The sequence below is a fragment of the Jaculus jaculus genome, chromosome X (assembly GCF_020740685.1).
Source record: "Jaculus jaculus isolate mJacJac1 chromosome X, mJacJac1.mat.Y.cur, whole genome shotgun sequence".
In the NCBI taxonomy this organism is placed as follows: Eukaryota; Metazoa; Chordata; class Mammalia; order Rodentia; family Dipodidae; genus Jaculus; species Jaculus jaculus.
Genome location: NC_059125.1, coordinates 144,923,531 through 144,949,966, shown reverse-complemented (window position 1 = coordinate 144,949,966; position 26,436 = coordinate 144,923,531). Strand labels below are relative to the sequence as shown.

At 40.2% G+C, this 26,436-nt stretch overlaps 1 pseudogene; it reads right to left on the bottom strand.

The window, feature by feature from the left end:
• Positions 1 to 618: 618 nt before the first annotated feature.
• LOC101607395 lies at positions 619 to 2,724 on the bottom strand (annotated as a pseudogene).
• Between the last annotated feature and the right edge of the window lie 23,712 nt (positions 2,725 to 26,436).

The following is a 26,436-nucleotide window of genomic DNA, read 5'->3' as shown; positions in this document are numbered from 1 at the left end:
TGCTCTTCAAAACATTTAGGTTTTAGATGACAGCAGTATGTGGCATCCAGGGGTGCACATTGTCCCTGGTTGTTCTGCTATGTCAACTTTATTTTAGCATCAGTTGTCTGCTGCCTTCCCATACACAAACTGAGTCAGTTCATGAAATTCTTTACCATATAACTAATATGTAAATTCTGAGTGGAAGTATATTAAACTTAAGACAACTGAAGGATAATATATTTTTAGAATTTCAAGCCATTTCAGACAGTTTCAGGTGTTCTTTTGTGTCTTTCAACATGTTTTACAACTTTGTATAAATAAATGCCACATAATTATTTTCTTTAAACACAGTTTCTAATTATCTCTTTTGTCAAGGGTTAGTTGTCTTTATTTTTTAATACAGGGTCTCACACTGCCTATACAAGGTTAGCTTTAATAGTTCTTATTTTCTTCCAATCTTCTTTTTCTTAATACATTGACAAGAAACTCACATGTTAATATGCTGCAACAGATTTTCAGATTTTAATAATAATAATAATAATAATAATAATAATAATATATTATCAATGTTACCTACTCAAGGTCTCTGATGGTCACCTCTCTCATAAACTGGTCACCTCAGTGAGAAATCTCTAATGTTTAACAAATGTGTATATTCAGTTTTCTGCTCTAGAACTGGTCATATAGTGTGGTGTAAGGTGTTAATTCCTTCTCAAGGTGTCCCCATATCCACAGGGTTTTTAGTGGGTATGGATTCTCTGGTGTCTAACAAGGAGTGACTTTTTGCTGAAAGCTTTGCCACACTCAATACAGTTATAGGGCTTTTCTCCTGTGTGCTTCCTCATATGAAGAGTAAGAGACGAGATCTGAGAGAAGGCTTTTCTACATTTGCTACAGTCAAAGGGTTTCTCACCTGTATGGCCTCCTGTGTGTATAGTCAGGGATGAGCTCTGGGAGAACGCTTTTCCACATTTATTACACTCATAGGGTTTCTCACCAGTATGACCTCTCATATGCACAATAAGTGAAGTTCTTTGAGAGAAAGTTTTTCCACACTCATTACACACATAAGGCTTCTCGCCTGTGTGACTTCTCATGTATAAATTAAGTAATGAGCACTGAGAGAAGGCTTTCCCACACTTATCACATTCATAAGGCTTTTCCCTGGTGTGACTTCTCAGGTGAAGAATAAGGGATGCAATCTGAGAGAAGGCCTTACCACACTTCTTACAGTCATATGGCTTCTCTCCAGTATGAACTTTCTGGTGTGTAATAAAGATTTGCTTCTGGCTGAAAGCCTTACCATACTCATTACATTCTTAGGGCTTCTCTCCAGAATGAATGTTTTCATGAGCAATGAGATTTGATTTCTGGCTAAAAGCTTTGCCACATTCTTTACATATGTAGGGTTTTTCTCCAGTATGAATTCTCTGGTGTCGAACTTGGTTTGATATCTGAATAAAAGCTTTCCCACATTTGCTACATCCATAAGTTTCTCTCTAGTATGAATTTTCTGATGTGTAATGAAGTTTTTCTTATGGCTGAAGGCTTTTCTACATTTGTCACATTCATAGGGTTTCTCACCTGTGTGACTTCTCATGTGTACAGTAAGCGCTGAGCTTTGAGAGAAGGCTTTTCCACATTCGATGCATTCATGCAGTTTCTCCCCTGTATGGATTCTCACATGTATAATAAGCATGGAAAACTGAGAGAGAAGGCTTTTCCACATTTGTCACATTTATAAGGTTTTTCTCCTGTGTTATTTCGCATATGAAGAGCAAGGGAAGCAATTCGAGGGAAGGTTTTACCACATTCATTACATGCTTAGGGTTTCTCCCCAGTGTGAACTTTCTGATGTGCAAGGAGGCTTTGCTTGTGGCTGAACGTTTTTCCACATTCACTACATTCATAAGGTTTCTCTCCAGTATGAATTTTTTCATGGTCAATGAGATTAGATTTCTGGCTGAAGGATTTCCCACAATCCCTACATGAATAGGGTTTCTCTCCAGTATGAATTCTTTGATGTCTAATAAGATTTGACATTTTAATGAAAGTTTTCCCACATTCATTACACTCATAGCACTCCTCCCTACGATGAACTTTATGATGTTTAGTGAGTTTTTCCTTGTGGGTAAAGACTTTCTTACATTCATAGAATTTCTCTCCAGTATGAAATCTCAGATGTCTGATAAGGTCCAATGTTTGGCTAAAGCCTCTTCCACAATGATTACACTTAAAGGGGGTCACAACAAAATGGGATGGACCACTGTCACACGATTTCTTAGCTTCATCATATTCAAAATATTCCTCTTTCATAAAGTGTTTCACATTATTATGATAATCAAAATTATTCTCTAAACACCTTCTAAGCCAATTGTATTCACAGAGGTTGTGTCTGTAAGGAGTAAAATCTGAGTTTTCAGGACATGCATTTGCTAGTTTCATAGGACACTCTTTAGCTTCTTCAGTCACTGTTTTCTTGACAACTTGTTTCAAATGGATGTCTTGGGTTTTCTGATGCTCAACAATTCTGCAATTTTTTTCTGGACAACGTCTCAACACTTCTTCCTCAACCAGCCATGGTTCTTCTTCTTGCTCCAACTTGAAAATTACATCAGGCTTGCTGAGTGGAGAAGCCACTGTGATTAAGTTGTTATAGTTCTCTAGCATCACATTCCTGTACAGCTTCCTCTGAGTGGGATCCAGTTGCCTCCATTCTTCCTGGGATCCAGTTGCCTCCATTCTTCCTGGGTGAAATCAATAGCCACATCTGGGACTTGGTCACTTCCTCTTCTTTTCAGGAAGGGGCAGGGCCTAAGCAGCAGAGCTGCCTTCCTCGAGTGGGCACTAAGGACCTCGGGCACTCATGTCCATAATGACACCTCGGGAGGATACGCAATGACAGCCGGACCGTATCGCCAGGGCCTTGGGGACTCCTGCGGCTCAGCCAGCTCCTCCCAAGCTCCCTGTGAGTCCAGCCTGTGCCACACACGGAGGCCCTGCCTCCGGCTGGCTAGGGCCAAAATAATCATGTAAACTTCCACCTCTTTCTTCCTGTGGCCCCCATAGACTCATGATCATCTCACCATGCAAAATACACTGAATTCAACTTTAAACTTTCCCATAGTCTTTACTAATTATAATACTATTAAAAAGTCTAAAGTCTCCTCTGGGACTCAAGGCAGTCTCTTGTTTATGAGTCTGTAAAATTAAAACACATGTTATATACTTTCAATACATAATGACACAGAGAAAACCTATAGAACACAGCTTCAGATTTGCTGAGATGAGCTTCCAGACCAGACACAGTTATGAAGGAAGGGATATTTATTGAAGCCTACAGATCCAGGGGAAGTTCCATAATGGCAGAAGAAGCTGGTCTGCCTTCACAGGTCTAAGCAGAGAAAGTGAGAGAGAGCCACAAGCCCAAAAGCCACACAACATACTTCAGGAACTCCAGCTAGGCACATTTTGCACATCTTTAGACTGGAATTTCAAACCCACCACAACACCTTAGGGGTGGACCCTAAAATACCCCCAGTGACAGAACCTCCATCCAGGTGGCTGAAGATGCAAACCATGAACTAATAAAACATTTAATGTATTGGGTACCATCTATTCAAACTACCACATTTCCCCCCTGGCCCCCAATAGATTCAAAACCATCATACATTTGAAAATTATATTTCATCCAATTTTAAAGGTCCCCACAGTCTTGACCAACATAAGATAGTTCCAAACTCCAAAGTATCCTCTGAGATTTAAGAATTTCTCTTAGCTGTGAGTCCTATAAAGTCAAACAAGTTAAATACTTTAAACATATAAAGGCATAGAATAAACATTTTCAGCTAGTATAAGGCATAGCAAGGAGAGACTAAAAAATGCAAATTCAACCACCATGAAACAAACATCAAAGTTCTACAGTTGAAGTTCAATATAACCAGACTGACAGTCTCCAGATTTTGCAGCCCAGGCCAACAGTGCACTCCATGGCAGCCCTTGCACAGCCCTGGTATATCCAAAACATCTTCAGGTTTTTCATGAAAATCATGGTCCATCTTCCAAAGGCTGTTCCAGCCTATCAGGGCATTATGCCATGCCTCATGCCACATTTCAACAGTGGCTCCTGGAACCATGGGCAATTCATGACCATTCCATGCATTTTTAACAGTTTTTCCTCAGGCATCCTCTCCATTGTTTTAATGTAAAGTCAGGCTATCTTCCTTGAGATTGCTAATGTGCTTCACAGTAGCAGCTTGAGCAACTTAAAACCAGTTGCAGTGTCTGTAATTTTAACATGCTTGAGGTTTTCCAACTCAAAATCTTAAATTTCTCAATCCAATATCTTTAGCCAAGCCATCATTCCATTAAAAATGTAACCTTGATCAAACTCTCTGGGCATAGCAGATGAACACAGCTAGCCTTTATGCCAGTAGCCCAGTTCCAACAAAGTCCTCTGGCATCTTTCCTTCCCCTTAGGAAGTTCATAAGCCAAGCCTCTAAGTTCACTTCTCTTTGCACTTATTCTCAAACTGTCATAAGAATAGGCCATAAAACTTGGCTTAACACTCCAGAAGGTGTCTTCAGTTGCAAGTACCAAGTTCATTCCCATTCCTTCAAAGCTAAAGTTCCATAAGACCAAAATCCACATGGTCAGATTCATCTCACCCCACATTCTCATACCTGTTTCTGTAGTAGATAGCTTCAGGTTCATTGAGATGAACTTCCAAACCAGGCACATTTATGAAGGAATGGATATTTATTGAAGCTTACAGATCCAGGGGAAGTTCCATAATTGCAAAAAGCTTGCCCTGCTTTCACAGATCCAAGCAGAGAGAGTGAATCACAAGCTCAGAAGCCACACAACACACTTCAGGAACTCCAGCAAGGCACACTTTGAATATCTTTAGTTTATAATTTCAAACCCACCAACACACCTTAGGGCTGGACCCCAAAATCCAACCAGTAACACAGCCCCCAGCCAGATGGCTACAGATGCAAACTACAAACTAATAAAACATTGAATATATTGGGGGTCATCTATTAAAACTACCACACCTTCCCACTGCAAAAAGATAATATAGCAAGGAAAGACTGGATAATTTCCAGAACAAAACCCAGCGGGCAAAACAATAGATACTTCAGCTCTTTATCTGGCATCTAGTACTTTACTCCTCTACTCTGCTGCTTTCTTTATGGGAAGATTCACCTTAATGCAGAGCAAACAGCTGTCCTTGCAGCCTTCCTATAGTCCTGGAATTACCTAAATTCTGAAGTCTCCATTGAAACTCATCATTCATATTCATAGCTCCATGTCATGACCTTACAAGGTCTCCATGTAGGAATATCAACCATTCCTCATTGTTGCATCTTAGTGGTTCCTAGAACTATGTCCACCTCATGACAATATTTCCTGCATTTTTCATATTTTCAAAATCAGTTCCACATTTAGAAACATAGGGAGGATTCAAGCTTGACCTTGAAGAGGAGGATACTCCTTTACAATTCTTCCTATATCCCTCCTACTTTCACAACAGCTTGTATTCATACTAGATTGAGCCTTCTGTGACTTAAATTTAACCTACAGGCCATCTTTCCCATTATTCCAATGTTGAACAGTTGGCACATGTTTAATGATTGTTTTTTTTAAAAAAAAAAAACAATTGTAGCTTAAATGGCCTAAAATCAGTCATTGTACCTATAAATTTAAACTTCCTTACATTTTTTTACATACCCACTTTATATTTTTCATATCTTTCTATTCTTATTTCCTCCAGAAAAAACAGTCTATTTTTAAATTCAACTTTGTTCAACTTCTTAGGACACAGGCAGAACCCAGCCAACCTTTGCAAGCAAGCTCAAGGTCTATACCTAGTGACATATCTCCTCCAACATGGCTCCATCTTTCAAATTTCCACCAGTTTGAAACTATGTGGGAAGCTTAAACAAACACTTAAGGCTATGAGGGGCATATACATTCAAACCACGATAATTAGAAAGCTTTTAAAATTTGAAACAATAGGGATCTGAAAATTAAGTGAGGGGGTTGATTTCTTCATATGACCAAATAAGGAACTAAAGGTGATTTTATGTTGAACTAAATGATAAATATGTCTTTAGCAGGAAGCCTAGCTGTTTGCTCCATTAGTTTAACTAAACTTCCTAGTAACGGTAGTGATACTAAATCTAATTAAATGTAGAAATTTTCTTAGCATGATAACCACAGGGTTCTGCCCAGAAGGCATTGATTTCAGTGTAACCTTTAACAATACTTATGGTAATATATTTCAAAGGATCTTTATGAGCCTACCTTTTCTGACAGTGCATTAAACAAAATAACTTTGAAATCACTCCTCTATAAAATGGGTTAATAGCCCAGATAATTAATCCAAAACAACATCCTAGTATACACAGGTGCTACTAGATATGAATGAGGAATCATATTGAAGAAGCTGAGAGACCATGTGTAAATACATACAGCTAAGGCTGCATCTGTACCTTCTCTTAAGGTGTTTTGTATATCTGTGAAACCAAAGAGATTTTTAATCATTAAAAAATAGAGTATATCATTCCAGTTTTGAGCCCCATAGGTAAAAAATTCAGGTAAAAACATTTGTTGATTTAAGTATTAGAAAAGGTCCTAACTGCATGACAAGCAATGGGGTTTTTCATGTGAATCCATGTGATGATAAAGGAAGAAAAAAAAAAAAAGAAATTGCTATCCCCTACTAGTATCTAAAAAGAAAATAAATTCTCCTCTGAATATTATTAATATTATCACAGTATTTACTTAGGTGGAAGGTCCTGAATTTATATCCCTTCTGCAGTGTGGGGGAAAAGACAAGAAATTAGCATGTAATGCTGCCAGTTTTAAGTAGCACCCAGTATATCCTGCTTGGCAATTTCCAGGCCAGTGAGAATGCTCTCAAAAAAAATGAATAGTGACTAAGGAATTACACCTAAGGACATTTCATCATATGTCACACAGTGTACTTCACCTCTAGAGGCCTGCTAAGTAGGTGTAGAAACAGAAATCGATGGTGAGGTGGGTCCTGAGGGGCATCAGTAATGTCTTTCTTGGCATCTCCTTCAAGGAGGCTGTAGAGAAAGCAGATGCAAGCAAGCTCTGAATGCACAGTATGGTGACTCATGTGCTACTGAGGATGGGGAAGTGACTCCCTCAAGCAAAAGAGCATCAGATTTTAAGAGTTCAATGGCCTCAGCATGATCAGAGTCCTCCCACACATTTCATTATCAAGGTACATGGAGTCACTTTTTGCTAATCAGTACTCTCACTTTAACTACAAACACTTTTTTGAGGCTGTGACCTGTGCTCATGTTTTCAGACAGTCAATTGTACAATGAGGGAGAATTTGCACTAGATTTTCAGTAGCCTTAAAGCTATGGCTACAGGAGAGTAGATTCTCTCTTGGAGCACACTTATAAAACTTTATAGTGGGGACTGGGGTGAGGGCTCAGCAATTGAAGGCATTTGTTTGCCATGCCTGATGGCCTCAGTTTAATTCCTCAGTACCCAAATAGAGCTAGATTCACTAAATGGCACATGGATATAAAGATCCTTTGAAGTAGCAAGGGGCCTTGCCATACCTATTTTTTTCCTCTCTCTTTTTCCCTCTCTCTCCTCTATCTTTCCTTGCAAATAAATTACAACTTTTTTTTTTAAGAAAACAGGCAACTTTATAGTGTTCATGAGATCTGGAGCTGAGCCTTTGCATCTTTGAATTCATTCTCTCCTTCATTACTTTATCCAGTTATGCTAGAAGAACCAACTAGCCAACATCATTAATTATCCAGAAATGTTAAGAACAATTATATATCATTTCATTAAATTCTTTGCTTCTCACAAGTGATGAATCAAGACTTGCAAATATATTTATCTTATGTAGTTTTACAAAAAGTTAACACCATTCATTATCAAGGCTCTCCATACTACCAAAGGAGTCTTTAGCAGAGTCTATTTACATAGCTCCCCACCCTTAGTAAGAGATGAATTTCTACCCCTAGCCTCATCCCTATGGTACTGACTTCTCCATCCTTGTCCATGGAAACAATGACCTTACCTAAAGGAGATACCAAGAAAAACAAAAACAAAAACAAAAACAAAACATTGATGCCATTCAGTAACCAAAGGTGCTGCAATTTCAAAAGATGCCACAATGGATCAATCCAATGGGTCCCAGTATTCATCATATGGTTCTCTTTCCAGGCCCAGAATTTTTAATTAGGATAGACACATGTAGGAGTGGTAGATTTCCCACACTGATTCCCTGATCTGTACTGTGAAGGATATTATGGTTGGAAAGGCCCAATTGAAGCCATTAGCTGTGCCTTTAACAGGGAAGAGTAATGATCTGAAAATAACATTCCATCTTTAGAAGGATTATGGAGATTAAAATTTCATCATCAACAGCTTAAAAGATGAAAGGGTGGAAGTTCCTACCATACTTCCATTTAACTCACCTTTTCAGCGTGTACAAAAGATATATGGATCTTAGAACATGGCAATTGGTTATTGAAAACTTAATCGAGTGACTCTAATGTAGCTACTAGACTGGTTTCCTTGCTTGAGCAAATTAACATGTCTCCTTGTACCTGATATGAAGCTATTAGGTTGGCATATGCTTTTTTCCCCTTTATACCTGTGTAGTCATTAGGCCCACAAAACGCAATGTGCTCTAAGATGACAGTAGACTTTCTCTATTCTACATCAAGGATATATTAATTCTCCAGTCCTGAGTCATGACAGGCCACGGGGATCTTAAAAACCTGTCTTATCCACAAGGTATCACATTGGTCCATTTCAATGGTGATATTAGGAGAATTATACCAATTAAGTAGGAGATGGTTTTATTGGGGGGGAGCCTAGTGCATCTTCTGTGACACAATGTTCAAGTAATTTATGTCTCAAATAAAGACCTTTATCAGAAGACACAGAAAAGCATTTTACTTTCCTGCCCAATTTCCCCTTGAGAAATTTGAAAGACCTTATCCTCATAAATATTGGAAGCCAACAAGGAGGAGATATCTGCTTATAGAAGCTTTTAGCTGGTGAGGGATCATAGTCTCTACCTACTGGGGATCATGAAGCTCTCACCCTACCTAATCCAATTGAAACAATGCGACTTTTCAGATTTGCTCCACTATTGATGTATATCTCTGTCAATGTACTAGTTTGCATTTGATGACTGCTACATAAGAAGTGTATCTTATTTAGAGTCAAGAATGAACAGTAAGGGCAAGAGGAGCATCTTCAAGGGCCCTGCAGAAGTACATGACCCATGATGCAGATAACTACTGGTGAGTTTTCGAGGCATAATCTTTCAATGTTTTGCATCTTTCTGCTTTAATATTAATAAATACTAAAAATGTTAATAAGACATAGTCACACAAGTATCTGGACTTAGTGAGTTGTTTATTTACTCTGGCACTTAGGATTTTGATTTAAAAGAGAGTTACCCAAAAATAAATTTTTTTTTAAATTTTATTTATTTGAGAGCGACAGACACAGAGAGAAAGACAGATAGAGGGAGAGAGAGGGAATGGGCGCGCCAGGGCTTCCAGCCTCTGCAAACGAACTCCAGACGCGTGCGCCCCCCTGTGCATCTGGCTAACGTGGGACCTGGGGAACCGAGCCTTGAACCGGGGTCCTTAGGCTTCACAGGCAAGCGCTTAACCACTACGCCATCTCTCCAGCCACCCCCAAAAATAAATTTTTGAAAAATTTACATAAAGTCTTTGCCAATTTAAAATCCTATTTTTAATTTTTTTGTTTACTTTTATTTATTTATTTGAGAGAGACAGACAGAGAAAGAGGCAGATAGGGAGAGAGAGAGAGAGAGAGAGAGAGAGAGAGAGAGAGAGAGAGAGAATGGGTGTGCCAGGGCCTCCAGCCACTGCAACCAAATCCATACACGTGTGCCCCCCTTGTGCATCTGGCTAATGTGGGTCCTGGGAAATTGAGCCTTGAACCAGGATCCTTAGGCTTCATAGGCAAGCACATAACTGCTAAGCCATCTCTCCAGCCCTAAAACTCTATTTTTATTTATTTAAATTATATTGAAAAATGAAAGATGTATTTTACAAAGTTTGTGGAAAAACTTGTAACATTTTTAAACATGAAGATTTGGTTTAAATAAGGTAGGAGGACTTGGTCAACAACAGTTATATTCAGGCATGCTAAATGAAAGGACTTAACAACATCCTCATGTATAGCTTCACAAAAAAGCATTAGCATAACCTTTACCACATCAGTATATACCAAGCAAAATTCTAAACATGTTAGATGTGGTTGTTTGAATGTATGTCCCCCAATGGACACAGGTGCTTTATTAAAGCTTGTAACTTGGATTTCCAGTGAAACTATTCTTCTTATAAATTGTACCCAGTTTGGATGTTAATCCAAGCAGTGTGGAGCTCACTAAAATATTAGATAATTTTTATATGATCTAAATACAAAAATATTTAATAAATACAAAAAGTGAATTAATAGATATATTATTGGTCATAGTTACTTACCCATTTCTGGACAAACAGCTTCTGGACTAAAAGGGCTTATTTCAGATTTTCAGAATCCAGGGCTGGGGAAGCACCATCAATGATGGAAGAAGCTACTAACTTATATAGATTCATAGAGACAACATTAATAGCTAACAAATACAAAGAGCCAGAGCTCAAAATTGCATCTGAACACACCTTATGTCTGGACTACAAGATCGACCCCCCAGTGACAACTGCCCCAGCTGGGATTTACATGCTGGAGATTCAAGTTTCAAGCTTAATCAAAAATGCCACAGGCAGGATACAGAGATGTCTCAGCAGTTAAGGCATTTGCCTGCCAAGTCTAAGGACGCTGGTTCAATTCCTCAGTGCCCATGTAAAGCCAGATGCACAAAGAGACACAGGTATCTGGAGTTCATTTGTACTGGTTGAAGGCCCTGTAATGCCTATTCTTTCCGTCTGCCTCTCTTCTCTCTCTCTCTCTTTACTTTAAGACTATGGAGATTATACATTCACATTCAAACTACATTATCCAAGGGGTTTTGAATTGTTACTTTGTATATTCAGTTGCTATAGTTTAAGAAGAGTATCACTTAGCTTTACTGAAGCCCACCTACATGTATTCTCAGAAATCATTGGCACAAGTTTAAGTTGAAAATATAAATGTGAGCTTGTCTTCTAGAGTTTTATAGCCAAGAAGGTATTTAGAATTGCCTGAGAGTCCTTTTCCTCTGGGCTGAAGGGTATCTGTAAAGTGATATCTTTTTTTCTCTATTGATAAGATCACCTGCTCATAGCTCTCCTTTTTCTAGATTTGTTTTTTGTACTTGTCTGGGATACCACTGTTGTAAGACTGTAACCAATTTTTAAAATTTTCAGCTATCGTGTTTAAAATTGCCATATAAGACTGTCAATTTTCTTTAATAGAGATGGTTATGCAGTTTTTTTTTTTTGCTTAGTTTTCATAGTATGCTCAGTATTTATTTTATGTTTTCTTAAAAGTGTAGATCTTAGATTTAAAAGAACTAATGGTGGGCTGGAGTGATGGCTTAGCAGTTAAGGAGCTTGCCTATGGAGCCTAAGGACCTAGGTTTGATACCCCAGTACCCATATAAACCAGATGCACAAGGTAGTACATGCATCTGGAGTTTGTGTGCAGTGGCTAGAGGCCCTGGTGCACCCATTCTCTCTATATATTTCTGCCTCGTTCTCTCTCTCAAATCAATCAATAAATAAAAGAATTAATGGAAGCTGAACACTTTAGTTAACTTGACAATCAGGACCATTTGTTTATTTAACCATAAATTGAGAAGATTAAAGAGTATAGATACAAGGAAAAGTTTGTACACCATATCTTAATTAATTATATAAAGTCTTTTCTTATATAAAATCTCTTCTTGTTTTTCTTTGACAGTTTGTTTTTAATCAAAACTATATTGAATGTTTAGAACTTTTGTTTGATACAGGGTCTAACTCAGGCTGATCTGGAACTCGGATCCTCTCTGCTCAGTCTCCCTCACCACTTCCTGCCTGCTTTGTTGCGTCTGCCCCACTTGCCCCCAGGACTTCACACTTCTTAGCACGGCCCTGCCCCCACCTGGGCACAACTTCAGAAATTGCTTGGGGCCTGGGACGGGGGAAGGAAGGCAGGGGGCAGGGCGGACCCAAAGTGGGGGCATCCAAAGGCATGTGGGGCCATCTGGCTGAAAGGAGCTGGTGCGAAGTCGTGTGGTGGTGGAGTGGAGTGAAGAGGTACCGAAGTCATGGTTGGGCCAGGGGCTGAGTGGAGAGTGTCTGAGGACGTGGAGAGTGGGGTGGTGGGGAGAGGTGGAGGGTACCCAGGCGATGTTGCATACCCGGCTTTGCAGGTGGAACTACTGGCTTGGGTCCACTTGGCTGAACTTAGTGTAGGAGTAGCCTGAGGCTGGGAATCTGGCTAGGGCAGCTTCTTGAGGGGATTGGGGGACTGGTGGATTACCCATGTAAATAAGCAACTGCCTTTTTTGCCCCTCTCCACCCTCCCACTGGTGATCTATGAGGGATTGCTCTCCCCTAAAAGACCCAGTGAACCTTTAATACCTTGCCCCTCCTTTCTGGGGAGTTGCAGCGAGTTTAGGTAGATGCCATACTGACAAGAAGCCCATATACACATCTTTAATTTTATCAAACAGTAAGCTTTAAAATATGTAAATCAAGTGGCTACAGGTTTATTATTTAGTGAGGTTGAGAAATTTTAGGACAGATTGAGTTTTGTCTCACATGATAACAATGACATAAAACAATTATAATGAACACATTTAACACAATCAGAGTGTATTTCTTACTGAAATTTTTAAGGCCTAGTGACAACAAAAGAATTAAAGATTGACATACTTCTATAAATTATATTATTATCTGTTTCATTTTAATCAAAGAATTACATTAACCGTAGGAAATTTTGTAATTGTATGGGATCTCTTTGCCTTCCAGGTTTTGTTGCACACAGCAATAAATAAACCCACAGTAATGTTTACTTTGATACAGAACTTTATTCTGTTTGAGGGTAAAGAATGAAGCTGCAAGGACAGAAATCTCATATATATATATATATATATATATATATATGTATATATATATATATGTGTATATATGTATATATATATATATGTGTGTATATATATATATATATATATATATATATATATATATATATATATATATATATATATCTGACCATGCAGCTTCATTCTTTACCCTCAAGTAGAATATATATATTATATATTATATATATATTTAGTTCTTTTATAATCTTGATATTTACTATTTACTTCCTGTTTGTTTTAATATTTTCTTTTAGGTTAGATGTAGTTTCTAAAACTCTTTTTTGAGACTTCTGGCCAAGATGGAGACCGCCTAGCTGCACTGCAAATCCTTGGGAAAGGAAGGCAAGACATTAAGAGTACACTGGGGCATTTAGGGGAGAGCAATCTCCAATAGATTGTCAGTGAGAGGGCACAGAGGGGGGGAAAACAGGAACTCTCAGATCCCCTCGCAGGCGGGTAGCCCACCACTCACCACAAATAGCCACCATGTCCACTGCCACTGCTGCTGCATGCCAATCGATCCATGTGTGTGGAAGCTTAGACTGTTCTGCACACTCGCCCATCTACTGCTCCAGCCATCATGCTCAGCAAATCCTGACAATAACAGGAAATCCCTCATTCCCTCAGGAATGTGTAGCCCACACCTCCCTATATCCACAGCGCAGCTGTGCACAGATCGATCCCTGAGCATGGAAGTTTAGACTGCTCCGCCCACGTGCTCACATACTGCTCCTGCTGCTGCACCTTCAGCGAGCTCAGTCCCACAGCAACTGCCACACAAGCTCAAACTGTGTCTCTCGCCTGCACCAGCTCAGGTGCCATCCCCTACCTGTCGGCAGTGGTGGCCATCCGCCATTGTCCTGTGGCTGGGGAGCACAGACTGCTTCCAGGTTCCAGTGCCCCCAGCCAGAGTTTGGGCTGCTTCAGTGGTTGGTACCTCAGTGTCTCTCCTAGCTTGAACCCAGGCAGATTTGGCACTTTACTGCTTGAGAATTCAGGCAACTTTGGCACCCCTGCCAGGTAGTAGATAGACAGCTTTGGCAAGTGAGAGCCAAAGCCCAGGCTGATTGGCAACTGCCCCAGGCTGCCTCAAATTCCCATTGTGCTTGAGCCCAGGCTGATCCACCTACATATGTGCCCATACACTGTCATGGGCAGACCATAGCACAAAAGAAATAACATGAAAAATCAAATGCAAGAAAATCCAGTTAGATCACCCAGTCCTACAATGCATACATTTAACCAAGACATAGAAGAGTCATTAGGACCAGAACATCAAATTGAAGCTATGAGCAATGTAACTCTGACCAACCTACTGGTAGAACTTGCAGGAAAGCATCAAAGGACTGATAATCATGTGGATGCTACCATCACTAAACTTGAAATAATCGATAAGAAATTGGAAGGAGTTCAAAGACAGTTAAGAGTTTTAAGGGAGAATGAAAAAAAAGAGATCTTAAAAATCAGCTTGCCATGCTAAATGAAGACATAAATAAATGCAAGGATGAATACCAATAATCATGAAGAAAATCAGAAAATGATGTGAAAAGGGAGCTTGACAGAGGGATGGAAATTATATATAGAAAAGTAGTAGAAAATGCAAACTTAATTGAACAAGTCCAAAACTCTCTAGAAGCCCTCAAGAATAGAGTCAGCCAAGTGGAGGATAGAAACTCTGATCTGGAAGACAAGATGGAAGAAACAGTTCAAGAGTTCAAAAATTTCAGTAAGTTCAAAAGTTCCTGTGAACAGAACATGAGGGAATTGTGGGATACACTTAAACGTCCTAATATCAGGATCATTGGAATACCAGAAGGAGAAGAAATTCAGACCAAAGGCATGGAGAACTTATTTAACACAATAATTGAAGAAAACTTCCACAGTCTCTTAAAAGACAGGCCCATTAAGATACAAGAAGCCAACAAAAATGCAAACAGACAGGACCAAAGGAGAAACTCTCCAAGACACATTGTCATTAAGACTCTAAACATTGACACCAAAGAGAAAATCCTAAAATCACCTAGGGACAAACAGCATACCACTTTTAAAGGTAACCCCATCAGAATTACTTCAGACTTCTCAATGGAAATGCTGAAAGCTAGAAGGGACTGGCAAGAAACACTACCAAGTCTAAGAACATATGGATTCCATCCCAAGCTACTCTAGCCAGAAAAAGTATCCCTCATAATAGATGGTGAAAGAAAAACTTTCCATGATAAAACTCAGCTTTATAACTATATGAACACAAAACCAAACCTACAGAGAGTATTCCAGGAAATTCTCCATAGAGAAGAAACAAATAATCAAACTCAAATGCCTACAAGAAGCAGATCACAATACCCAAACTCAGAGTAGGCACAAAAATCTTCAACGTCCATGAAAAGAGCAACATACATCTACCATCACAATATGGCAGGGATCAAATCAAATCTCACAGTCATTACCCTAAGTATTAATGGCCTTAATTCACCCATCAAGAGACACAAGCTAACAGGATGGATCAAAAAATTAGACCCCTCAATCTTTTGCCTTCAAGAAACCCACCTCACCACTAAAGACAGGCACTTCCTCAGGGTGAAAGGGGGCAAAACAATATTCCAAGCAAATGGGAATAAGAAACTAGCAGGAGTAGCTATATTAATATCAGATACAATAGACTTCAAACCAAAAATAATAAAAAAGACAAAGAAGGCCATTTCCTACTTATCAAGAGAACGATCAATCAAGAGGATATTACAATCATAAATCTGTATGCACCAAGCATAGGGACACCACAGTTCATAAAACAAATCCTACTTGACAATAAAAGAGAAACAACCACCAACACCATCATAGCTTGGGACTTCAATACATCATTATCAGTAATAGTCAGATCATCCAAACAGAAACTCAGCAGGGAAGTAAGAGAGCTCAACAAAACCATAGATCAGCTTCCGGCCAAGATGGTGACCGCCTAGCTGTGCTGCAGATACCAGGGAAAGAAAGGCAAGAAGTTAAGGGTTATCAGGGTCTTCTTGCCAGTGGGAGGGCACAGAGTGGGGAAAATCAGGGAAGCACGCATCCCCCCTTGGGTAGGTAGTCTACCCCCACACATACAGCCGCCGTGCCCTGCACCCCAAGCCCCACGTCCCGCGCCATGCGGCTGTGCTCTGATCACGTGCCTGCAAGCCCATCGTGCGCCTGCCAGCCTGCTGCGCTGATATGGAGACCTTCGCCTTTGTGCTCTGATCGTGCGCGTTGGCCAGCCACACGGTGCTCGGGTCGCATGCCCGCGGGGGCCACCTCTGCCATGATTAGGTGGCTGCCAGACCCCCTGCTGCTGTGATCCGATCACTTGCCTGCCGACCAGCCTCTGCTGTGTCCTGATCCCGTGCCCGCATCAGCTGCCTCTACACTACAATTGCACGTGCAGTGGGCCCAGTCCCACAGCAAGGGCCACACAAGTCCACAGAGTCACTAGCACCAGCTCAGATGCCATCCCCTACCTGTCCATTGCCACCCATCCCCCACTTGCCTGAGGCGGGAGAGCACAGACTGTTTGCAGGTCCCAGTGTTCCCAGCCAGAGTTTGGGTAGCTTCAGGGCTTGCCACCTCAGTCCCCTTTCAAACTCGAAGGCAGGCAGCTTTGGTGCATTACTGGGTGAGAATTCAGGCAACTTTGGAGCCCCTGTCAGGCAATAGATAGGCGGCGTGGGCAAGAGAGAGGAAAAACACAGTCTGCTTGCAACTGCCCCAGTCTGCCTTGAATTCTCATTAAGCTAGATCCCAGGCTGTTCCACCCACCCACCTGCCCATACACTGACATGGGTAGACCACAGCGCAGAAGAAATAACATGAAAAATAAAATGCAAAAAATCCAGACAGATCACCCAGTCTAACAAGGATTACATCTAACCAAAACATAGAAGAGTGTTTAGGATCAGAAACTCAAGTGGAAGCTATGAGCAATGCAACCCTGACCAACCTACAGCTAGAACTTGCAGGAAAGCTACAAAGGACAGATGATCGTGTGGATGCTACCATCACTAAGCTAGAGCAATATGATAAGACACTGGAAGGAATTCAGAGAGAGCTAAGAGAGTTGGGGGAGACTAAAAAAAAAGAGGACCTTAAAAATCAGCTGGCCACACTAAATGAAAACATAAAGAAATGCAAGAATGATTTCAAAGAATCATCAAGAAAATCAGAAAATGAGGTGGAAAGGGAGCTGGACAGAGCGATGGAAGTGATACATAGGAAAGTAGTAGAAAATGCAAACTTAATTGAACAAGTCCAAAACATGCTAGAGGCTCTCAAGAATAGAGTCAGTGAAGTGGAAGATAGAAACTCTGATCTGGAAGACAGGATGGAAGAAACAGTTCGAGAGTCCAAAAATTTCAGTAAGTTCAAAAGTTCCTGTGAACAGAACATGAGGGAATTGTGGGATACACTTAAACGTCCTAATATCACGATCATTGGAATACCAGAAGGAGAAGAATTTCAGACCAAAGGCATGGAGAAATTATTTAACACAATAATTGAAGAAAACTTCCCCGGTGTCTTAAAAGAAAGGCCCATCAAGATACAAGAAGCAAACAGAACTCCTAACCGACTACACCAAAGAAGAAACTCCCGAAGACATATTATCATTAAGACTCTAAACATTGACACCAAAGAGAAAATACTAAAATAACCTAGGGACAAACAGCACACCACTTTCAAAGGAAACCCCATCAGAATTACTTCAGTCTTCTCAATGGAAACCCTGAAAGCTAGAAGGGCCTGCAATGAAACTCTCCAAACTCTAAGAAGCTATGGATTCCATCCCAAACTACTCTACCTGGAAAAAGTCTCCCTTATAATAAATGGTGAAAGGAAAATTTTCCATGACAAAACTCAGCTTTATATTTATATGAACACAAAACCAAACCTACAGAAAGTATTCCAGGAAATTCTCCACAGAGAAGAAACAAATAACCAAACACAAATGCCTACAAGAAGCAGATCACAGCAACCAAACCTAGAGTAGACAGAAAAAAATTTCAAATTCCATGGAAATGCCAACACACCTCTACCACCACAACATGGCAGGGATCAAATCAAATCTCACAGTCTTCACCCTAAATATTAATGGCCTTAATTCACCCATCAAGAGACACAAGCTAACAGGGCGGATCAAAAAATTAGACCCCTCAATCTGCTGCCTTCAAGAAACCCACCTTACCACTAAAGACAGAAACCTCCTCAGGGTGAAAGGGTGGAAAACAATATTCCAAGCAAATGGGAATAAGAAACAAGCAGGTGTACCTATATTAATATCAGATAAAATTGACTTCAAACCAAAAACAATCAAAAAAGACAAAGAAGGCTACTTCATACGTATAAAGGGAACAAACCATCAGGAGGATACTACAATCATAAATCTGTATGCACCAAACACAGGGGCACCGCAGTCCATAAAACAAAACCTACTTGACAATAAAACAGAAATAACCACCAACAACATCATAGCTGGGGACTTTAACACACCATTATCAGTAACAGACAGATCATCCAAACAGAAGCTCAACAGGGAAGTAAGAGAGCTCAACAAAACCATAGAGCACATAGACCTAACAGACATCTACAGAACTTTCCATCCCAAATCACATTCTTCTCAGCAGCCAATGGAATATTCTCTAAAATAGACCATATACTGGGTCACAAAGACTGCCTCAACATATTTAGGAAAATCGACATAATTCCCTGCATGATATTAGATCATAATGCTAAATTCCTAGAAATCAACAACAACAACCAAAAAAAAAAAAAAAACACACAAAGAACCCCAATGGCAATTGGAAACTGAATAGCACACTCTTAAACAATAAATGGATAGTGGATGAAATAAAAAAATGAAATTGCACAATTCCTGGAATTGAATGACAATGAGAACACATCATACCAAAATTTATGGGACACAATGAAGGCAGTCCTCAGGGGAAAATTCATAGCACTCAATGCCTTCATAAAAATGACAGAAAGATCCCAAATCAATAGCCTAATCATCCACCAAAAGGCATTGGAAAAACAAGAAAAATCCAACCCAAAGATCTCCAGAAGGAAAGAAATAATTAAAATCAGAGCAGAAATTAATGAATTGGAAACCAAGGAAACAATTAAGGCAATTGACAAAACAAAGAGTTGGCTCTTTGAAAAAAATAAACAAGATTTGCAAACCTCTGGCCAATTTGATAAAGCAAAAAAGGGAGAGACTCCAAATTAACAAAATTCAAAATGAAAAAAAAAGAGATCACAACAGACATAAGTGAAATCGGCAGTATCATCAGTACTTATTTCAAAAACCTCTACTCCACAAAACTGGAAAATGTGGAGGAGAGGGATAAATTCCTGGAAGTATATCATCTACCAAAGCTAAGCTCAGAGCAGATTAATCACCTCAATGATCCCATCACACTCATGGAGATTGAAAAGTAATAAAAAACCTCCCCAAAAAGAAGAGTCCAGGACCAGATGGATTCCCAACCGAATTTTATCAAACCTTCATGGAAGAACACAAACCAATCTTTCTAAAACTGTGCCACACAATTGAAGAACAGGGAAAGCTACCCAACGCCTTCTATGAAGCTAGTATCACCCTAATCCCAAAAAAAGGCAGAGATGCCACAAGAAAAGAAAACTACTGACCTATTTCCCTAATGAACATAGATACAGAGATCCTCAACAAAATACTCGCAAACCGAATCCAAAAACACATCAAAAGCATAATCCAACTTGAACAAGTGGGATTTACCCCAGGAACACAAGGGTGGTTCAACATACGAAAATCTGTTAATGTAATACACCACATAAACAAGCTTAAACATAAAAAACCACATGATCATTACGATAGAGGCAGAAAAGGCCTTTCACAAGATGCAACATCACTTCATGATCAAAACACTGGAGAGAATCAGCATGGCCGGTTCACATCTTAACATAATAAAGGCAATATACAAAGCTCCAAAGGCCCAAATAATACTTAATGGAGAGAGACTGGAGGAATTCCCATTGAGATCAGGAACAAGACAGGGACGTCCTCTCTCACCTCTGCTTTTTAATATAGGTCTGGAAGTCCTAGCCCAAGCAATAAGACAGGAGAAGGAAGTAAAAGGGATACAATTTGGAAAGGAAGAAGTTAAGTTAGCTCTATTCGCTGATGACATGATTGTACATGTAAGAGACCCCAGACTCCATACCAAAACTCCTGAATGTGATTAACTCCTATAGCAAAGTAGCAGGATACAAAATCAATGCACAAAAATCGGAAGCATTTCTATATGCAAATGACAAAGATGCAGAAAAAGAAATAAAGGACATAGTCCCATTTTCAATAGCAACAACAACAACAAAAAAATACCTTGGAATAACATTAACCAAGGAAGTAAAAGGTCTATACAACGAAAATATAAAAACTCTCAAAAAAGAAATTGAGGAGGACTTGAGAAGATGGAAAGACCTTCCATGCTCCTGGATAGGCAGAATTAACATTGTGAAGATGAAAATCCTACCAAAGGCAATATATAGGTTTAACGCAATTCCAATTAAAATCCCTACAGTGTTCTTCACAGGATAGAAAAAATGATCTCAAATTTCATATGGAAAGGCAGAAGGCCTCGCATATCCAAACATATCCTCAGCAAAAGAAATACCTCTGGTGGCATCAGCATACCTGATCTAAAGCTATACTACAAAGCCATAGTAATAAAAACAGCATGGTACTTGCATAAAAACAGGAGTATAGACCAATGGAATAGACTTGAGGACCTGGATTTTGGGCCAAGCAACTATAGCTACTTGATATTCGACAAAGGCCCGAACAGTATAGGCTGGAAAAAAAATAGCATCTTCAACAAATGGTGCTGGACAAATTGGAAAACCACATGCAGGAAACTAAAACTTGATCAACACATTTCACCATGCACTACACTCAAATCCAAATGGATCAAAGACCTCAACATAACACCAGAAACTCAAATACTACTGGGAGAAAATTTAGGAAGTACTTTCCATGATATAGGAATCGAAAAAGACTTCCTGAACAAAACCCCAGTGGCTCAAGTTCTTAAACAGTCACTCAACCAATAGGATCATATGAAGCTGAAGAGTTTCTTTACAGAGAAGCATATAATAAGCAAAGCCAACAGAATACCCACAGGACGGGAGAAAATATTTGCAGGTTATCCAACTGATAGAGGCCTGATCTCTAGAATCTACAAAAAATTCAAAAGTCTAAACAATAAGAAGACAAATACCACACTCACAAAATGGTGTGCAGAGGTGAACAGGCAATTCACAGAGGAAGATATACAAATGGCAAACACACACTTAAGAAAATGTTCATCATCCCTAATCATCAGAGAAATGAAAATTAAAACAACTATGAGATTCCACCTTACCCCAATAAGGATAGCCAGCATCAAAAAATCAAATGAAAATAAATGCTGGCGAGGATGTGAAGAAGCAGGGACACTCATTCACTGTTGGTGGGATTGAAGGATGGTACAACCACTTTGGAAAGCAATATGGAGACTCCTGAAAAAGCTGACTATAGAAATACCAACAGACACAGTTATAACCTTACTGGGTATCAACCCTAAAACCTTCAAACCACAGGCCAGAGAGATTTGCTCAACCATGTTTGTAGCAGCTCAATTCGTAATCGCTAAAAGCTGGAATCAACCCAGATGTCCATCATTAGAAGAATGGATAACAAATATGTGGTATATATACACAATGGAATTCTATACAGCAGTAAGAAAAAAACGACACAAAGAAATTTGAGGAAAAATGGTTGAACCTGGAACAGATCATTCTCAGTGAACTTATCCAATGACAGAAAAAAAAAAAAAAATCAACACATAGTCTCACTCATCTACAACACCTAACCTGAATATACCCAAGATACCTTACATACCCAGCCAGCACCTCATGGACTAGACAATAGGATGGATGGGGAGGGTGGGGAGGGCATCGAAGTGTGGAAAACAGTAATCTGGACTCAAATGGCAATGGTACCATAAAATTCTACTTCCTAAAAGACAGACCAAATGGCTGAACCTTCACTAGACCCTGACATGAAACACCTGAACCACAACACACTGGAGAGGGTAGGATCAATACTAACCTATATCTTCGACATCTTCCCTCCCTCCCTCTCCCCCTCTCCTCTTTATCTCTCTCCTCTCTAACTCTAACTCTTGTATATTAGATATGTTTTTCATCAATTTCTTAGTGGGCACTGACCTGTAACCCCCACTTCCAGCTTGGGGCTACAATCCACAATGCGCTTTTGTTCAGAGAAACCTACAAGGTTTCCCAAAACAATGACAGACTTCTGTCAGAGTACTTGATGACCCACCAAAGGCCAGTGGTAAGACTCTATTGCTGAAGACTCCATACGCAGCTGACACATAAAATGGAATGGCATGGCTAGAAGCCAGGAGAGAGTCAGTCCCCAGACAGTCAGCGTGTCTATTGCCAGAAGGTGCTACATGGGCGACTGGGGGAAATGACCAATATCTGTCCAAGCAACTCATTGTCTAACCTAATTGGCAACAAATAACCTGATGTGATGCCCACACAAGTGCAATAGTGGCATACAGCCATGGTGAGGAACCAACTGCTTTTGATTTGGCTAACTGATCCCCTCAGTGGTATGAGACCCATAGCTGGAGCTGGGAAACAAGTCAGAACCATACCCAAACACAAGCCCACTCTCCAATATCAAGCTACCATTAATCATGGGGTACAAGAGGGCCTACACTTATCAAACTCTTTATCAAAAAAGTAAGTGTTATCTCAATTTTCCGGGTGCTAACTTAATCTCCATTGGAGAATCTGCTTTTCTTTTTCAGATAGATGCAGATCGTAAGGAGAGAGCTGCCCCAACATACCACAAAAGGGGCCCAACTGAAACCAAGGACAATTGGCGAAACAAGCAAGGGTGATGTTTTCCTGTGAACCGGATACCAGCACAAAGGGGAAGGAGACCAACACAGAGAAAAATCAACTCCTACCAAATTAGAGAGCGAGAGCCTCAGAAGCCCCCAACACCTCAGCACTGAAGCAGACCAAAAATGAACCCAACATGGCTCAGGGAAATTTTGCGGAAGAGGGGGCGGAAAGAATGTCAGAGCCACATGTTGGATCATGATTTGCAGAGATATTTATCATACCAATAACTGTGGGATAACTCCACATTGCACGACCCATTTACATCAACAAGGAGGGTCAAATGGGAGGGGTTAGATCATAGATGAGCCTAAACAATGGTACCAAACTGCCTGTATTTGCTGAAAAGAAAACTAATAAATTATATTAAAAAATAATAATAATGCCATATCATTGTTGGCCCGGCATGGACAATGGAGAGGCCTGATTGGAATCCATAGGAGAGTCAGTCCTCACATAATTTGCTTATCTATTGTTGAAAGGCACTTCATGAGCTACCAGGGGAAAGTGGCCAACATCGATCCAAGCATCTCAAAATCTAAGCCACTCAAAAGTAAACAACCTGATGTGATGCTCACACAAGTGCAATAGTGGCAAACAGACATGGTGGGTAACCAACTGATCTTGGATTGGCTAACAGATCTGCTCAGTGGAAAGGTAACCATATCTAGAATAGGAAAACCAGTGAGAATAATATCCAAATAATGATTATGCTTTCCATTGTCAAGCTCCCACTAAACATATACTATTATAGTGTCTAAACCTTTAAAAAAAGGAACATAGATCACTTAGACCTAATGGACATCTACAGAACTTTCCATCCCAAATCCACAGACTACACATTTTTCTTAGCAGCCCATGAAACATTCTCTAAAATAGACCATATACTGGGTCACAAAGACTGCCTCCACATATGTAGGAAGATTGACATAATTCCCTGTATGATATCAGATCACAATGCTATATTGCTAGAAACCAACAACAAAAGACCCACCAAGAATCCCCATGGCACCTGGAAATTGAACAGCACACTTTTAAACAATAAATGGATTGTGGATGAAAGGAAAAATGAAATTTCAAAATTTCTGTAATTGAATGACAATGAGAACACATCATACCAAAACTTATGGGGCACAATGAAGGCAGTCCTTAGGGGAAAATTCATAGCACTCAATGCCTTCATAAAAAAGACAGAACGATCCCAAATCAATAACCTAACTATCCACCTAAAGGCACTGGAAAAACAAGAAAAATCCAACCCAAAGAGCTCCAGAAGGAAAGCAATAATTAAAATCAGAGCAGAAATTAATGAATTTGAAACCAAGGAAACAAGACAATTGACAACACAAAGAGCTGGTTCTTTGAAAAGATAAACAAGATTGAAAAACCCCTGGGCAATTTAATTTGATCAAGCAAAAAAAGGAAAAGCTGAAAATTAACAAAATTCAAAATGAAAAAAGGAGAGATCACAACAGACATAAGTGAAATTGGGAGAATCATCAGGACTTATTTCAAAAACATCTACTCCACCAAACTGGATAATGTGGAGGAGATTGATAAATTCCTGGATGCATACCAACTATCAAAGCTAATATCAGAGCAGACTAATCACCTCAATGAACCCATCACACTCATGGAGATGGAAAAAGTAATAAAAAAAAAAACCTCCCCCAAAATAAGAGTCAAGGACCAGATGGCTTCTCAGCTGAATTCTGTCAAACCTTCATGCAAAAACTCAAACCAGTGTTCCTCGAACTGTGCCACACAAATGGAGAACAGAGAAAGTTACCCAACTCCTTTTATGAAGTTAGTATCACCCTAATTCCAAATCCAGGCAGAGATGCTGTTGCAGTCTGGGTCGCATTGCTGTTAGAAATCACCTAACCAAGAGCAGCTTCTGGGAAAAAGAGGTTTATTTGGCTTACAGGCTCGAGGGGAAGCTTCACGATGGCAGGGGAAAACGATGGCATGAGCAGAGGGTGGACATCACCCCCTGGCCAACATAAGATGGACCACAGCAACAGAAGGGTGTGCCAAACACTGGCATGGGGAAACTGGCTATAAAGCCCATAAGCCCGCCCACAACAATACACTCCCTCCAGGAGGCATTAATTCCCAAATCTCCATCAGCTGGGGAGCTAGCATTCAGAACACCTAAGTTTATGGGGGACACCTGAATCAAACCACCACATTCTGCCCCTGGCCCCCATAAACTGATATCCATACATGATGTAAAATACAATGCATTCAGTCTGACTTTAAAAGTCCCCATAGTTTTTATCAATCTCAATGATGTTCATACATCCCCATAGTTTAAGATCTTTTAACTGAGCCATAATACCAAAATATAACCTCAAAAAACCCAGAATGGCACAGAATAAATATTCACACTGCAATAGATGACATTGGGCATAGCAAAGAAACATTCAACCAATACAAGATTTAAAACAACCAGGGCAAACATCAAACTCTGTAGCTTCAAGTCCAGCAACTCAAACCAGTGACAAATCTTCAAGTCTGATAATTCTAACCAGCAACAAGTCTCTGGCATTCCAATTCCGCCCCTCCAGCTAGGCTACTCACAGTCCTGGAAAACTTCATCAGGGCCGGCAGCTCCTCGGCAGCCATCTCATGGTCCCGGCATCTCCACTGGGTCTCCACTGCAAGCCACGGTTCATCTTCATGGCCCCATGGGGTCTCTATGCAGGCAACCAGCAAACCTGCTTCACACTGCCTATGGCCATTTCCAAAACACAAGACCGTGTTGCAAACTCAATGACCCTCTTTCCAGCATTTCTTATACTCCACAATACCAGGTAGGGTGCCAATTTGTTAATCCAGGGGGGAATAAAGCAAACTTTGAAGAACAGGACACTCCTTGAGCACTCAGGCCCTTTCAAAAGAGTCGACATTCTTTTTGTTGCCCCAGACAGGTCAGCTAGCCCAGTCTCAAAGGTTGTAATCTCTCAGTTGCAGCTGAACGGGCAGTAGTTCACCCAAAGATTTTTCTTTCTGTGCCATATTCCTCTGCTCACATCAGTTCATTTCTACGCAAAGCAACCCTGCACAACTTCTCAGAACATGGGCACAAGAGCAAGCTTCTCACACAAACTGCTAGCCCAGTCCAGGCACAGCTCTTTCTCACCCTCATAAGCCAAACCTCACAGTCCATAGATCTTACTGCATTCAGGTCTTAGAGCTCAGACCAGAATAGTCCATTAAGCTGTACTTACAGCACTGCAAGGCATCTCTTAGGCCAAGGTTTCAACTCCTTCCACTTTCCTCTTGAAAATCAGCTACAAAAGGCTGAAGCCACATAGTCAGGTGTCTAGCAGCAATCCCACTCCTTGGTACCACTTTACTGTTGCAGTCTGGGTCGCAT